This window comes from Trachemys scripta, chromosome 22 (genome assembly GCF_013100865.1).
Source record: "Trachemys scripta elegans isolate TJP31775 chromosome 22, CAS_Tse_1.0, whole genome shotgun sequence".
NCBI lineage: Eukaryota > Metazoa > Chordata > Testudines > Emydidae > Trachemys > Trachemys scripta.
In genome coordinates this window covers 9,801,826-9,818,613 of record NC_048319.1, presented here as the reverse complement: position 1 = coordinate 9,818,613, position 16,788 = coordinate 9,801,826, and the positions used below count along the sequence as shown (strand labels likewise).

Genomic DNA, 16,788 nt, shown 5'->3' with positions numbered 1-16,788 from the left:
GTGAGCTCCTGGGGCAGTGCAGCTGCAGAGCCCGGCCTGACCCGGTCTGTGCTGCGTGGTGGCAGCAGCGGTGTGGCCCGGCTCCCTGCCAGCCACCGGTGCTCCAGGCAGCACGGTAAGGGAGCAGGGGGGGTTGGATAGAGGGCAGGGGAGTTCAGGGTAGTGCTCAGGGGGTGAGGGTGTGGATAGGGGTTGCGGGGGGGGACACGGGGTTGAATGGGGGCAGGGGTTCTGGGGGGGCAGTCAGGAAGGAGGAGGGTTGGATGGGGGGCAGTTGGGGAAGGGGTTCCGGGGTCAGTCAGGGGACAGGAAGAAGGGGTGGTTGGATGGGGCAGGGGTCCCGCGGGGGGGGGGGGAGCATCAGGAATGAGAGGAGGGGTTGTATGGGGCGGTAGGGGTCCGGGGGCGGTCAGCGGACAGGGAGCGGGGGGGTGTGGATGGTCAGGGGACCCAGAGGGGCCATCAGGGAACAGAGGGGATTGGATGGGTCAGGAGGTGGGGGCCGGGCCACGACCCCCTTCCCTAACCAGCCCTCCATACAATTTACGAAACCCAATGTGGCCCTCAGGCCAAAAAGTTTGCCCACCCCTGACCTAGAGGCTCCAACCAAGATCCAGGTGCTAGGTGCTGTACAAACACACAGCAAGGAGCGGTCCCTGCCCTGAAGAGCTTACAGTCAAAACAGAGAAGGCCGAGGGACTCGCCAAGGAGGTCACAGGTGGTCAGTGGCAGAGCTGCCAATTGACTCATGGGTCCCTGATGCCTAGTCTGCCGGCCCAGCCACTAGCACACTCTGCCTCTCACCAGGGGACTCTGATCTCAAGTTGTCCTGCAGTGCAAATAAGAAAAAATAATAATAATGCCCCTTTTGTTAATTGCATTATATATCATCCCGCGTTGTGCTTAAATATGTGAGCGATACTCGGCTCTACCTTGGCTCGCATCACCCACGTCTTCACCAATCACTCGGCAAAATGATGCCTCCTTAACCCTAAGTTTTCTAATTCTAGTCAGTCCAGCAAAGGCCATTAGATCATCAAGCTTAAAACGTATGATAACTAGAGCTGTGCGAGAACAGTGGAAAATTATGCAATTCCAGAAAAAAAAATTGTTCCAAGTTGGACTGAAAAGCTGGAAATGAAACTTTTTTCACAGAATGGAAATATCTTGAAAAACTCCAGGCTGGTAAGTGGGCTGGGAAGCTGGCCGCCCACGGAGTCTGGGACCCTGCCCACCTGCTGGCTGGTTGGCCAGTGGGCAGGTGGGCTAGCAGGAAATCAGGCTGACTGGCCAGCCTACCTGCCACTTCCATTGAAAGTCCATTGACAGTTTCCATTGAAAGTTTCACCGGAATCGACACGGTCGCGCAGAATGTTTCAGTTCCACTGAGTCAGCATTTTCCATCTGAAAACTGTTGTCGGAAAACTTTTGACCAGCTTGAATGAGAACCCTGAGCTGACGTGATGAAAATACTGAAGCCACTTCTTAATCATCACCTCAATCTGTTTGTCAGTCCATGCCACCGTACCTCCAAGTCAGCAAACTCCTTCGTTCTAGTTATCTTGCTAATCACCTTATGGTGAATTCCCTTTGGGTACCTGTATCTGTCCTCCATTCAGATACGCAGGGTTGGAGACTTCATCCCAAATGCAGTCTGAGCAAAGCTTTACTCGGTGATCACACAATATCCTTGTATTTCTGTCTTGTGTCCCTGTGCAATAGAAGGCTAGTAGATCGGTGGCTTCTGTACCGCTGGGACATGTAAAGTTGGGTTTGTCAGTACACTGGGGTTTCTCCTCTGTCCTTCACTGCATTAACTGCTCTACTTCCCTGCAGGGGCGCTGGAACAATTTGTATAGTGGGGGGGCTGAGAGCCATTGAACCAAACTGTAAACCCTGTATCTGATGGAAACCAGTTCAAGCCAGGGGGTGCGGCAGCACCCCTCGTTCCAGCACCTATGCATCACTGCCATTTAAGAGCTACTTAGCTTGGATTTCTTCTCCAAATGCATCACTTTCCACTCATGTTCAGTTTCATATTCCACCTCTAAATCCATTCACAGCATTTGTCAAGATTCTACTGCCAAACAGAGTGCAGTAGACTGACTCAGACGTGCACAGAGCCGAGGACTATCTGTTTGTGCAGCCCCTAGCACAGCTCGGTCGGGCTGAAATCCACCATTGTGCAAAGGGTAGCACGAGGTCTATGCCTTACTAGTGAGACAATAGGCTTGTGTGCTAGTCCTCTCAATTTCACCAGTTTGACTTCCAGGAGCAGCTCATTTTAGGACACCTACTTCTGGCCCAGGTCCTTTCTGCTCGTAGGGCGATCCGAATGCGTGTAGCCGCTGGATGGAGAAGTCCATTTTTTGGTGATCATAATAATGTGACATGCAGATAGCATCTTTCGTCAGGAAAGGTCCCAGAGCACTTCCCAAGTTGTTTATATGGCTCATTCACCCACCTCTGCAACGTAAAGTTAGTGGAGCAGAACGGCTGGGATGTCCCTCGGAGATGGGACGTCCCAGCCGTTCCGCTGCTGTGACCTTACACAAGCGTCTGGGGAAGAGAAGAATACATTCTCCAGTTAAAACTGCAGGAGGGGATTTAGAGAAGGCAAACATAATTACCCAAGTTGGAATTTGGCCAGGACATCACGGTTAACATCTCTACTCTTGCAACATCTGCCAAGAGATCACGAGTCACAAGGCTTTTGTATCTCATTTGAAAGGGCAGTCTAGTGGGGCCAGCAGATCCAGGCGTGACAATACCCTTTTTAGATAGCTTGTTTGTCACTAAGCAGTGGTGCTGTTCACTTTTATGAATACAGATGGTTGAGTGCCTGGAATGGAAGCCATTGCCAGCCGGGGCAAAAGCCAGTAGAGTCTGGGGTGCATTCATCCGTTCTCAAACAAAGAGACGTCTGCTTTGTATGGAATAAAGCTTTAAAAAGTTGCTGTTTTAAAAAGAAGTGGACACCTGGCCCCCGATGCAGCTGCCCCTGGCAAACGAAGGAGCCAGGCATCCTGATCTTGCTGTGATTTATTTCAGTTGGCATCTCCGTATCAGAAAAATGTCAACAAACTTGCAAAAATTCAGAGAGGAGCATTAAAACTGCCGAAAGGCTGGCGGGACTGATTTATGAGTATAATTCTCATGAACTGACTATGCACATGGTGTGTTGGCCAAGCATGACTGGGGGGAAAATGTGATAGCCAACTCCAAGTGTCTGAAGAGCTTGATCACTAAGGAGAGAGAGGAGGCAGTTTGTTAACCTGTTCCAAGGGGATATTATTAGTAGGAATGGCCTGGTATTAAGGAAAGGAAAATGTAGGCTGGTTATCAGGAAACATTTCCATTTGAGCATGGAACCATCTCCCCGAGGGAAGTGGTGGAAGTCCTATTACTTGAGTCATTTGAAACTGGACTAGAAAACATACTGTAGGGAATAATCCCACATTGGCAGGTAATGGATGGGATGAGCTAATAGGACTTTCCCATATCTAATTTCTGCAATTTTGTGAGTTCCACTTGGGGAAAATGATTCTCCGGATTTCTAATCTTGGCCTGAGTGTAATGTCAGGCTCAGCGAATGCTCTGTAGAAAACTCTGGAAAAGGTTCCATGGAGAAATGTTCTGCTTCCATGGGTTGGAATGCTGTCGTCTTTTCTGCTGGCTGTTAAAGGGCTTGAACTGACAGCCCTGAAGAACGAGCTCCTCCCTTTCCTGGAAGGTGGCTCAGCCCTGACCTACAAGCCCATCACTAGCGGAAAAAACTGAGTTCAGTCTCAGTGGCTTGGTCAGTCCTTAGCCTTTGCGTTCTCTGTGCTGCTGGCCCTGGGTGTCTGGTTTGAGTTACTCCAAGCCCTTCTTTGCTAAGATATTTTTAATAATTTAATTAATAGAGATATCCCATCTCCTAGAACTGGAAGGGACCTTGAAAGGTCATCGAGTCCAGCCCCCTGCCTTCACTAGCAGGACCAAGTACTGATTTTGCCCCAGATCCCTAAGTGGCCCCCTCAAGGATTGAACTCACAATCCTGGGTTTAGCAGGCCAATGCTCAAACCAGTGAGCTATCCCTCATATTTATTGCCGTTCTGGAGCCGAGTCAATCTTCCTAAGCCTTTCCCATGGCCTTGCTGTCTCGCATACTTGGCACCCTAGGCAAACTCACCGGGGCCGTTAGCACCGCATGTTTAGAGGCTAACTTCCCAGTGGGACATCTGCTCATAACCGGTCCCAGCCCCATTCTATGGCCGCACAGAGGCTGCAGCTAAAATCAGCAGCCAAGGGTTAATGTTCTCCCCAGAAAACCCTCAGACCTCCGTCATCTCCAGCCACACCCTTCTGCAGTGCCCAGCAACGTCCAGTTATCTCATCAATGTGCAGGCTGCTCCTTGGATCATCTGGTAATAACCCGTGAAAACAAACTCTCCTGGGGGAACATTATTGCTCAAGGAACTGGGTTTTTGCCACAGAGCCTTTCACCTCCAGATCACTGGATTGAAACCAGTCCTGATGAGACGTGATTGGCTGTTCCAGGCTGACAGCTGTTTGGTAGCCCGTAGGGGAAATGCGTTTGTTGCCTCGGTCTGATTCATAGCGGACTAGCGTCCCCATCACAACGATTAGGTTGACACAACAATCTAGTTGGCACCCCCCAACACACACCCAGAAGAGAGTCCGAGAACTGAATTGACTAAGGGGATGAACTTGCTCTTTGAGGGAATCCTTCCAGGTCACAGTGAAGTGTGTTGGTTGGAGGGCATGTGGAAGTTTGCCCTGCTGCAACCCGGTTGGTGGCTGTTTTGTGCATAGACTGAGGACTTCAGGGTAGGATTCTCAAAAGCACTCAGCATTGGCTTCACTCGGCGCCCAGTGAAGTCCAGGTTAAAACTCCCACTGACTTCAGCAAGAGCTGCATACAGCATTGCGCACGTCTGAAAATCCCCAGCCGTCTCTGGCACCCCTCAGTCCAGAAGGAGGAAGCTGGATGGGGGAGGGTGGGGAAGATGCGGTTCTCTCTGACCATGGGGCCTTTGCCCGGGCACATGAATGGACGAAAGACTGGCTAGAGTTCCTCTGGGCCGTGTCCATTGGACCTGTTCTCTGCCCGGTGATCCCCCTCTGCATTGCTTGTCTTGATCCCGTGACCTGCACCCCCATGCCTATTTTGACGTTCTCTGTCCTCCATAATCTGTTGCTTTTTGGACTTTGTGCCCCCTCCCTGATTTGAGGGGCGGTGGGCCAGTTGTCATTTTGGTAGGCTCCACCCAACAACTCAGGGTTCAAGTAGGCTGGCACCTTTGTCCAATGCCAAAGCATGCTTTAAATAATTAATAATGATCATATGGCCATGCTGGCATCTCACCTAGGGTGACCAGATGTCCTGATTTTGGGGGGCTTTTTTTATATTGGCACCTCCACCCCCTGTCCTGATTTTTTACACTTGCGATCTGGTCACCCTCATCTCACCTTTGCTTTCGTGCTTTCTGTGTGTGATCACAATCTCTCCAGATAAGGAACAGGCCATATATGTGCATTTATACACATGAAATGTTCAGCATGTCAGCTTTTTCCACACAAACATCTGGGGGGGAGGGGGGTGTAATGACTTTCACTGTGAAGTGTCACAATGTTGAAATGAGAAATTCTTCTCGGTTTTCCATTTGCCCTAGTGACCTCTAAGAGGCTCCAGTCTGGTCTGTTGGTGAAACGTGCCGTCGGAGGCGCTTTAAGCAGAACGACGGGAGGGAGAGGAGGCTGTTGACGGAGTAACAGAAAGGCAGGGAGAATGTGATGAATCTGTCTTTGTCTTTTTAAAATTGACACAACTGGCGTCATGCGAAGCAGGGGTGGATGAACCAGTCTGGATAGTCTCTTACGAGACGTTGCCTTAATGGCCTCTTGAAGGACTTTGTCAAAAACATTTGGAAAGGCCAAATAAACGTATTCATTCATCAATTTTACGGTCTCATGGGACCCCAACAATCATCTAGTCTCACCTGCTGTCTAACAGAGGCCAAAACCTTTCAGGGAGAGTAGAATCAGATCAAGACCCACCACATTCATTTCACACATGCCACCAGACATTCATTCTGGACCAGTGCGGGATTTGAACCCATGCCCTATAGGTGATGGGCACCATCCCCGTATCCCACCCGGTGAGCCGTTCATCTCCCCTCTCCTGCTCTTTGTCATCTCATTCTTCCTCCACAATGATTTGGCCACACGCAAAAGATTTCTAAGCACTTTGGGATGGTACATTTTTGGCTGAATAATCCTTGGTGCTAATCCTCCTGAAAAGTCGACATTCGTTAACATTTTCACTAATGCCCAGCAACTGTCCAGATACTCGCGGCTAATGGATAATATAGCCCCAGGAATCTGCAGGCTCAGTGGTTTTACTATGGTTTGCTTACCCCGAATGCTGTCTGAATTGGGATCGTTCCAGGAGCCCCTGGAAGAATCCAGTTCATCCCGTAGAATCCATCTCCCGACTGGGCCTTGTGGAATTCTGCAAGCAGCCCTGCCAAGTCTCGCTGCAGGGGCAATGTCCTGCTTTGGTTTTAACCCTTGCGATTTGAAGGATTTTTCAGTGTGTGTCAAGGGAAGTGTTAAAATTCCTCTCTGCCTCTTTGTGAAATCTCACTATATTTCAGCACTCCCGGCTGGAGAGCCCTGGAAGGAGCTAGAGAAGAGGGGCCTTTGAGAGCCAGGGGTCCTTTCCCATTGACAGACAGATTCACGATCGATTTTACCCGATACAACGGGAAATTTGTATTTCAGAAACGTTCACTCAGTATTTTTCTTTACTTGCTGCCTGACATGTCTGTCATGTGGCTGTGTACTACCTTAGAGGCAGGTGAAGTGATTTCTCGATCTGCAAAGCACTTTGGGGTCCTTCAGGATAAAAGGTGCTTTTATTTATATAGCAAGAGAGACTAATAATCATAATAATTAATAATGTACTGGGATAGAAAAGACAGGCGTTGCCCTAAGGTGCTGCTCCTACTTGCATCCGGTCTGGACTGTTTATACATAATTACCCCTGCTAAACTAACCCTGTAACTAATTCTACTAAGCCTGTAAACCCTCCCCGCTTCCCTTGAGCTCCAGGTTAACATCGTAGCTGCAGTCCACCCACATCCTAGCAATTGCAGGACCAGGGGTGTAGGTCTGGTCTACGCTAAGTATTGTTACAGTTGGCACAGCCTTGCATGCATCTGCACTTAATTCTGTGTCCTGCTCACACAGCTATTCCCCTACTCCCGAGCGACGTACAACCCTCTACCAGCAGAGTGCCAATGTGGACGTAGAAGTACCAGGATAAGCAGTCCTCCAACAACAATCCCACAGTGCAACTGTCCCTTCAGCATTGCACTGCCTGGTAAAGGCTTTGAACCCTGCTGCCCACGGGTGTCAGTGCCCATGTGTAACACTGACAGACCCCAGTCAGCGGCAGGTGGGCTTGAACCCGGGGCCTATGAAGCTTAGTGCATTAGTCTCTACTGCATGAGCTAAACGCCAGGTAACTCTTCGCCAAAGCCGTAGCAGACTCATTAATCTCTAGCTCAGTGGTTCTCAGCTGAGGTACACATACACCCGGGGGTAGGCAGAGGTCTTCCAGGCAGTACATCAACTCAACTAGGTATTTGCTTAGTTTTACAACAGGCTACACAAAAAGCACTAGCGAAGTCCGTACAAACAAAAATTTCATACAGACAGTGACTTGTTTATACCGCTCTATACACCATACACTAAAACGTAAGTACAATATTTATATTCCAGCTGATTTATTTTATAATGATAGGGGAGATGAGAGTCAGCAATTTCTCAGTACGAGCGCGCTGAGACATTTGTGTATTTTTGCGTCTGATTTTGTAAGCAAGTCGTTTTTAAGTGAGGTGAGACGTGGAGGCATGCAAGACACATCAGACTCCTGAAAAGGGTACGGGAGTCTGGAAAGGTGCAGCGCTACTGCTCTAGGTGCCGCTAGAGGGGGACAAAGCACCATAGCCGGCAGGCCTGGGTTACACAAGCCTCTCATTTTCAAAGCTCTGTGTGTTGCTGCCAGCAACAATCTGTTACCTGCTCCATAGGTGCTGGAACTGGGGGTGCTGCCGCACCTCCTGGCTTGAAGTGGTTTCCAGTTTTGTTCAATGGCTTTCAGCCCCCTCCCTCCCCCCCGACTATAGAAATTGTTCCAGCGCCCCTGCCGCTATCTTTCTCATCTCTGTAAGCATGGCCCCTGCTCCGCCTCCTGTTGCTGCATGGCCCAGGAGTGAGCTTCTGGATTGTCTTGGGCTGTGGGCAGAGTAGCATGTGCAGGCCCAGCTGTGGCACTCCCGCAGGATCAGGGGAAGTCGGTGGGGGCTGTGGGGGCTCAGCCCCTTGCAAGAAATGCCCAGAATCTTGTAAGGCCAGGGTCAAACGTGCAAATTCTGGGTTCACAACTGCAGTGAAGTGGGCGGCGCTTGTTTGAATGTTTCTGCTCCAGAGTGCAGATGTGCCACTTCCTGCCGGCTCTTGAAAAATAAGTCGTATGGTCCTGTGACCAAAGGCAGTTTAACCAGGCTCCGCTTTCCATTGACGCCACTGGGAATTTTGCCGTGCCCTTTGATGGGAGCAGTATCAGACCTGAAATGAGCTACCACCGAAGTAATGTTTGACCATCAGATTCCCATGTGGAATTTGGCCTAGGAGCATTAAATCTTTAAAAAAAATCCAAGGGAAGATTTTTAGCCAGCGCCAGCCAACCATGCATTTTCCTGGAGGACAGTAACTGAACGTCCAAGCTGATTTTGTGCCTGTTCGTTCATGTATTATTCATGCACTTGTGGAACTCGAGGAAAAGTTGAATAAAGATGCAGGGCCAGATTCACCAGTGCAGTCCCGCAAAGGCGCTGGAACCGGGGGTGCTGCCGTACCTCCTGGCTTGACGTGGTTTCCATCATATGCAGGGTTTACAGTTTGGTTCGATGGCTCTCAGCACCCCCACTATGCAAATTGTCCCAGCCCCCCTGCACTCCAGCTGCTTTGCACTGCCCCGGCAGTTATAAATCCACTTTAGCTGGTCAATTCTCCGGGCCCATGGCTCCTTTGTGTCAGCAGAGCACGGTAAAGCAGCCAGGCGTACTGGTGAACGTGACCCTGATCAGTTATAAACCCAAAGAACTCTCCTGCACCTGCTCTGATACTTGAACGATAGGCCTCCCCCCGGAGAAGTACACATTTAGGCATGTACAGGAAGATTTTCCAAGGACCTAAGGGTATGTCTATGCTACAAAGAAAACCTTGCCGCGGGGAGTCTCACAGCCCGGGTCAACTGACTCGGGCTTGCACTCCAGGGTTAAAAATAGTGGTGTAGACATTCCTGATTTTGGGCTGGCGACTGGACTATGAAACCCAGCCTCTAAGACTCTCTACTGTGATGGTTTTAAATGTATGGAGAGATCCCATCTCCTAGAACTGGAAGGGACCTTGAAAGGTCATTGACTCCAGCCCCCTGCCTTCACTAGCAGGACCAAGTACTGATTTTGCCCCACATCCCCAAGTGGCCCCCTCAAGGATTGAACTCACAACCCTGGGTTTAGCAGGCTAATGCTCAAACCACTGAGCTATCCCTCCTCCCCACATTGTTGAGGTACTGTAAGGAAATTAGGCATCTGAATCCCACTGAAAGTCAATAGGCCCCTAATTCCCTTCAGCTCATTTGACATCCCGGCCTATGTGGGAGTTGTGAGTAGAACTGGATGAAAAATGGTTTTCCTGTCCTGTGAAAATGTTCAATATATCAAAAAACTTTCCCAGCCTGAATTGGGACAAAAAGGCCAAATCTCAAAAATGTCAGGGGGGAATGTTCAGGTCAATTGAAATGTTTCATTTCAGATTGAGAGACACAGGTGGGTAAGGTAATGTCTCACCAACAGAAGCTGGTCCAATAAAAGCTATTGTTTCAAGCACCTTGTCTGTCTAATATCCTGGGACTGACACGGCTACAGCTATCCCTAAGAACATAAGAGCGGCCATACTGGGTCAACCAAATGTCCATCCAGCCCAGTGTCCTGTCTTCCGACAGTGACCAATGCCAGATGCCCCAGAGGAAATGAACAGAACAGGGAATCATCAAGTGATCCATCCTCTGTGGCCCATTCCCAGCTTCTGACAAACAGAAGTCATTTCAATTTTGACCGTTTTTATTTTTTAAATTGTTAGTCTAATTTTTAATTTTGAAAGGCAAAGTCATTTTAAACCGGAACTCTGGACATGTTTGTTTATAAATGTTGAAATGTTCTGTTTTGACCATTGGGAAAGTTTTTTCGACTTTTTTTTTTCCTAGCCGTAAAATTAGTCAAAACTGGCCCTTTTCCGCAAAAAGTTTCCAATTCAACTCATTGGCGTTTGTCGACCCCAAACTCACTGTGTTTGAAAAAAGCCCAACCAGGTCTATCTGGGAATGCTCAGCACCTTCAAAAATCAGGCCACGGATTTAAGTGCCAAAATGTGGAAGGATGGGATGTTCAAAAAGCCAATGGGAGTTAGGCACTCAATCCTACTGAAATTAAATGGGAGCTGGTTCCTTTGGATCCCTTGAAAAATCCTACGCTAGTTGCCTAACGTTAGTGGGCTGGGTTTGCAAACAGTGATGCCAGATGAAGAACAATTCAAGGCAGCAGCGAATGTAGGGCCTGACTTTCATTTACACCCAGGGGCCTTCATATAAATAAGAATCAAACTTCCTGTGCTTAGTCTGCTTTGAAATACTGAGGCTGGTTACAGAGCAGTGGGGGCGGGGTAGTGCACAGAGGAAAGACCTAAAAGCTTCGATTTTGGTTAAGGTTCTAATCGGGGCAAATGAAATCGCAAGCCAGCGCAGAACTAATCATCATCTGGGATGACCAGCAAAAACAGATCAGTTGAGCCGACCGGTGCTGCTCCTTGAAGACCCTTAAGTCATACGCTTAATTTATAGTTGATGCACAGCTTAATCGGCAGCCAGTGCAAGAACTGACTAATATTCACACCCGTAGCGAGTGATCTTTAAATGCAGGCTGGGAGCCCGGTCAGTAGCTCCTTGGGGCTGACTCCCCACATCCAGATCATTAGCCTGGAGGAGAGCATGCCACTAACACTGTTTTCTCAGCAGAAGATCTTTTCCTGTCTTGTTAATCTCCAAAGATGTGGGTAAAACTCACATTAACGCACGTGCTTAAAAGACACGTTCGTGGGCTCTCCCCTTTTTTAGAGGGTGGCATTAAGACCCCAGGGGGAAAAGGTTCAAACTTCATCAGCTCTGCTGCACTTGCAAAACGTTATGGGCACTGAAGTGCAAGCGGATGTTTGCACGAGACCAGCATGCATTTGTGCAAAGCAGGTGACTCAGTGAAAACGGATGTCGGTGTCCGCTAGTTGCTGTTTCTTGTGTGAAAGGGTCCATTCTGAGAGTGCAAATGCACTTGTAACTTTTTGCATTGTTTGTGGAAGTGGCTTGGATGCTGAATTTTGAAATATCCAGCCCTTAGCATCTGCTGCATGGCAAAGGCTGAGAAACATTTTTAGCCCTGATTCAGGGAAACCATTAAGCATGTGCTTAAGTTTCATGGTGCTTATGCCCCAGGAAGCCAATCTTACGTGCTGCCTTGAATTGGGATGCTTTCCTGTCCGCATTGGGCATTCATGGACACAGCTGCTCACGGACTAAATTCCCATTGCCAGTCCGTCCTGCAGTCCTGTTGCTGCATGTTCTGCACATACCCAGGGTATATCTACACACAGAGCTGGGGGAGTGATTCGCAGCTCGAGGAGACCTACTGGTCCTAGCTCTCATCGCACCAGTGTGTAGCCACAGCTTCGCAAGCAGCGGGAGGGGCTAACTATGGTCTGGGATGGGGTATCCCAGAGGAATCTCAGATCCCCCCCCATAGATCCTACCTCCTGTGCTGCAAACCACACCCTAGCGAGGAGGAGCCCTCCGTGCCCAAGCAGCCGACAATGCCACAGCAGAACTGTCATCGCAACAACCTTACCTAGTTGATCTCGGGGCTACTTTGAAATAGTAAAATGCTTTGTGATAGTCGATGGTCTGACAGACAAATAACCAGCCTGTCTGAGTTGTCGTACTGCCCAGAGATGACAGCCGATTACGACCCAGTTCCACGCCAGCAGCTAACTGGAGGCAACACATTAAAAACGGCGGGGAGCTTCGAGGACCTAACATTGAGGGGGCTTCTGTTGCATCTCATTGGCCCATGCACAGAGTGAGGGTGTGGGCTGTGATGGTCGTCAGACCTCAAAGCTACGTTCCCCTGGACTGGGAGATTTTTAAGGGACGTGAGGGCCCTGTTCCCTTTGGATTAGCAGCGAAGCCATGGGATGCTAGGGGTGTGGACTTTCAGAAAAGGCACATAGCCTGGGCCATCCTGTGTGGTCATCAAAGATCCATGATGATTCTTACATACACGGTGGTTAAACACCCCTGTTTATGTGGCAAAATATCCACTTGGATAAGAACATTTTTTCGGCCTCTCCCTGCAGCTTCACGTGGCATCATTCACTTGCTGACTTTTGTTCTCTGTTAAGAACGGTTGCTGTTTCACCCCAGAGCGGGCTGCATTTCATTGGCAGATGAAGCAATCCCAGTGCAGTGTGTGAGATGAAAGGCATTGAAAGATCAGTCTTACTAGACAATGCAGATTTATCTTAGGGACTTAGCTGGCCCCCATCACTGCAGTATCCAAGCCCCTCATGATCTTTAATATGTTTATTTTCACAGCACCCTGTGAAAGCAGGGGCTGTTCTCCACATTTTTCAAAGGACAGCCGAGGCACCAAGTGTCTGATATAAAGTCACACAGGAAGTTTGCAGTAGAGCAGGGAATTGGACCCTGGTCTCCCAAGACCTAGGCTGATGTTCTAACCACCGTCCCATCCTTCTTTAGGACCTGTCCTTTCCAGGAGAGCATCTAGCATTCCTTCTTTTCTCCCGCTGCAGTTAATGAATAAGTGACATGAACCTCGTTCTCCCCTTCCCCCGCCCCCATACCAGCTGCTTGTATCTACAGTAGAACCTCAGAGTTATGAACACCAGAGTTACGAACTGACCGGTCAACCACACACCTCATTTGGAACCGGAAGTGCACAGTTAGACAGCAGCAGAGATCAAAAAAAAGCAAATACAGTACAGTACAGTACAGTACTGTGTGAATGTAAACTACTAACAAAATAAAGGGAAAGCGGCATTTTTCGTCCACATAGTAATGTTTCAAAGCTGAATTAAGTCAGTGTTCAACTGTAAACTTTTTGAAGAACAACCATACGTTTTTGTTCAGTTACGAACAATTCAGAGTTCTGAAAGGCCTCCATTCCCGTTGTGTTCATAACTCTGAGGTTCAACTGTACTTGTTTCTAGTCTAATACTAGGAATCTCTTTGGGTCAGGGACCAACGTTTCCTTCCAGGGATGTAAGGTGCCTCGCAAATGGGGCCTCGATCAGGGCCTGGGAGTGGTATTGCAATAGAAATGAAATCATTGATAATAATTAGTCAGGATGAAGTAAATTTAAAAATCCAGATTAACCACGGGGAGGCAGAGGGAACGATCCTGTGCTGTTGGCCCATGGGGCCAAGGTTTGTGTTAGTCAAGACCCATCCTTGCTAAGATATTTATTGCCATTCTTGAGCCAAGTCCATCTTCCCAAGCCTTTGCCACTTCGGTGCGGCCTGACGTACCCGGGACCCAGTGCAAAACGTGACATGGCCCTTAACCCGTGTCCCACGCACGTCCCACGCACGTCATGTTTACAGGCTGACTTCCCAGTGGGACATCTGCTCGTAACAGATCCCAGCCCTGTTTTACTGCTTCACAGAGGCTGCAGCAGAGATAGGTAACCAAGGGTTAACGTTCTCCCCAGAAAACCCTCTGCCCACTCCTTCATTTCCCAGGCATTGGCCAATTGAAGGACAAATGTGCCCAGGGCATTGGTTGGTTGAAAGACAGGTGCCCAAGGACAGGAGTGACCTTGTCATGTTTTGTCTCCTCATTATGGTGGAAAAGAACCTTTATAAAAAGTCATAAAACCGCCCATCCACGTTACAAGTTATCACTTAATGCAATTGTGGCTTCCTGCCTATTTGTTTATGAAATTGTGTATTCCTCAATTGTGGTGCCAAAGCATTTTACAGGAATATCAGCATGGCATACAGGAAGCATTGCCACTCCTCGACACCAGTGGAGAAAGGATAATGAATGGAAAAAATACAGAAATCAGACACGGTTGACAAAAATCCACTTAGATCACCTAATCCCATCCCCCTGCCAACATAGGAACATTCCCTGTGATCTTTTCTCCAGCTCTTTGTCCTGATCTACTTACAACTGACCCACGTTGATGGGGTTCCCACTGCTTCCCTTGGGAGCTTATTCCACGGTCTAACAAATCTGACCGTTAAGAAAGATTTCTGGAAACTTAACCTCAAATTTCCTTTGTTCCATTTTTTCCCATAACCAAGCTCGAATTGATGGGATTTTGCAATGTTGCCTGTCTTCACTAGACAAGTGCAGAGCAAGAAGAGACGAGATGACAAAGAAATTTAGGGAAATAGATGAAAATTTGCCAACAGCCTGTCTTGTGGAGTATAGTTGATGTCGATATTTGTAGGTGGAGAGCCTACAAAGGCCCCCTCTTTATTTAAAGGTGTTTGTGAACAGGGGTCTGGGAATCTCAGCCATGCTCTCCTTCCCGTGTTGCTAACTGGGACCAGGGGTTCTGGCTAGATCCCAGTTAGATCAGAGAAAAGGCTCTGGGGGTGAGTCCTGGTATGGAAAAGTTTGAGAGACACTGGGTAAAAGGATGTCAGGCCATTTTAATCACTACCCCAAGCTGTCTAACTCCCCTCTGTTTTAAAAGAAAACTCCAGGGGGCCTGAAACACTCTAACCTTCCTCCAGTTTTGTTCTGCTGCACCGCTCCTGAAATCAACAGGGTGAAACTGGAGCCATGCAGCGGTGAATGAGGCTCAGTGCATTTGCAGTGATACTTAACAGGCCCTCAGTGCTCTGAGGACATGTAGAAAGATATAAGAGAAGGGACCACGTACCGTAGCTTACCTGGCTTTGCAGATGGGGCGAGGGTCTCGGCTGGATTTCTTTACATCAAATACGCAGAAAGAAAGCGAACAATATTCCTGGGCGTAAAAGCAACGTGATGGCTTCAGAAGAGAGCGAGAGAGCCACGTCCCATCCCCTGTGCTGACTGACATTCACAAACCCCCGCCTCTAGGTTTCTTTGAAATGTGACCTATTTCCTTGTCGCAAAGACAGGAAAGGAAAGAAGAGAAGAAAGCTCTGCAGCTCTGAAGGGGCACAGAGTTCTGAGAACCAGCCCGACATGGTTGCATAATGGCCTGGTATGGAGGAAAACAAAATCAAATGAAGAAACTGATGTGTCCTGCCTGGAGAGCAAAGTTCATCCACGGAGGAGACACCATCCGGGAAATGAGCCCTTTGGCACAATGCACCTCACTAACATGCCACAGCCCTTCATGTGGAAATCACTGGGGGCTAGAGCGCAGGGAATCTGCGCCTGGCCACTCCACTGAGACCGCCAAGAAAGGGCCATTTGTATTGCCCCGCTAATGGCTTTTTGGGATATGACACCTGTTGTAACGATGCTGGTTCTGGTGGGACCCAACTGAGAGTGCCAATTCAGGACAAATTGCTTAAAACAGGGCAGTTACAGCCCAAGGCTGGGGTTTTTCCACCTCTAAGGCAAACCAAACCAGCCAGACGGAGAGGACTTTGGTCTCACCCCACTGGCTAACCACAAGTCACACAAGCAATTCCCTTAGGCACTCCAGTTTGCTAATATCGCCACCAGAGTCACTCATTATGGGGATGAATGGTTATGAAAACCAGTGCCCCAGTAAAAGAAAAAAGGTTCTCTTGATCCCAAAGGATCAAGCCCCAGACCCAGGTCAATATACAAATCAGATCTTACCCACAAATCACACTGTTGCCAATCCTTTAGGATCTAAAATCTAAAGGTTTGTTCATAAAAGGAAAAAGATATAGGTGAGAGCTAGAATCGGTTAAATGGAATCAATTACATACAGGAATGGCAAAGTTCTTGGTTCAGGCTTGTAGCAGTGATGGAATAAACTGCAGGTTCAAATCAAGTCTCTGGAACATCCCCAGCTGGGATGGCTCCTCAGTCCTTTGTGTAGAGCTTCCGTTTGTAACAAAGTCACTCCAGAGGTAAGAAGCAGGATTGAAGACAGGATGGAGGAGATGCAGCAGCTTGTTATAATCTCTTGCCATGAGGTCTCTGCTTTCTTTGTCCCAAGGACGAGCTGTCCATCCCATGGCATGGAAAAACCTCAGAGTCCTGTCTATAGGCATGTCCCTGCGTGTCTTGCTGAGTCACAAGGTGTATCTGCCACCTCTCAAAGGGTCAACCGTATAGCTGATGGTCCTTAATGGGCCATCAAGCAGGCTCGGCAGAGCTGACACCAACTTGTCTGGGGTGTAATCCAGGAGCATAGCACAAGTTTGAAATACAGACCGTATAGAACCAATACTTATAACTTTAAATACAAAAATGACCCATGCATACAGACAGCATAATCGTAACCAGCAAACCATGACCTTGTCTTAGACACCTTATTTGACCCCCTTTATACAAGATTTGGTGCCACTACAGGAACTTGGTTGCCACAATGATCTATATGGTTACAGTTCATGTCAATAACATCACATCTGTCCACTAAGAGCTGATCTGAGATCCACCAAA

General features: G+C 48.5%; 1 protein-coding gene across 2 annotated transcripts in view; it reads right to left on the bottom strand.

Moving 5' to 3' along the window:
- Positions 1-15,253, bottom strand: part of LOC117868896 (tyrosine-protein kinase ZAP-70) — a 46,796-nt gene extending 31,543 nt beyond the window's left edge. Inside the window, exon 1 of one of the 2 annotated variants that reach the window (XM_034755273.1) lies at positions 15,098-15,253. The gene's annotated coding sequence lies outside the window, so the exon portion shown is untranslated. The remainder of the gene's footprint in view (positions 1-15,097) is intronic. The other variant, XM_034755272.1, reaches the window with a different exon arrangement.
- Positions 15,254-16,788: the final 1,535 nt, after the last annotated feature.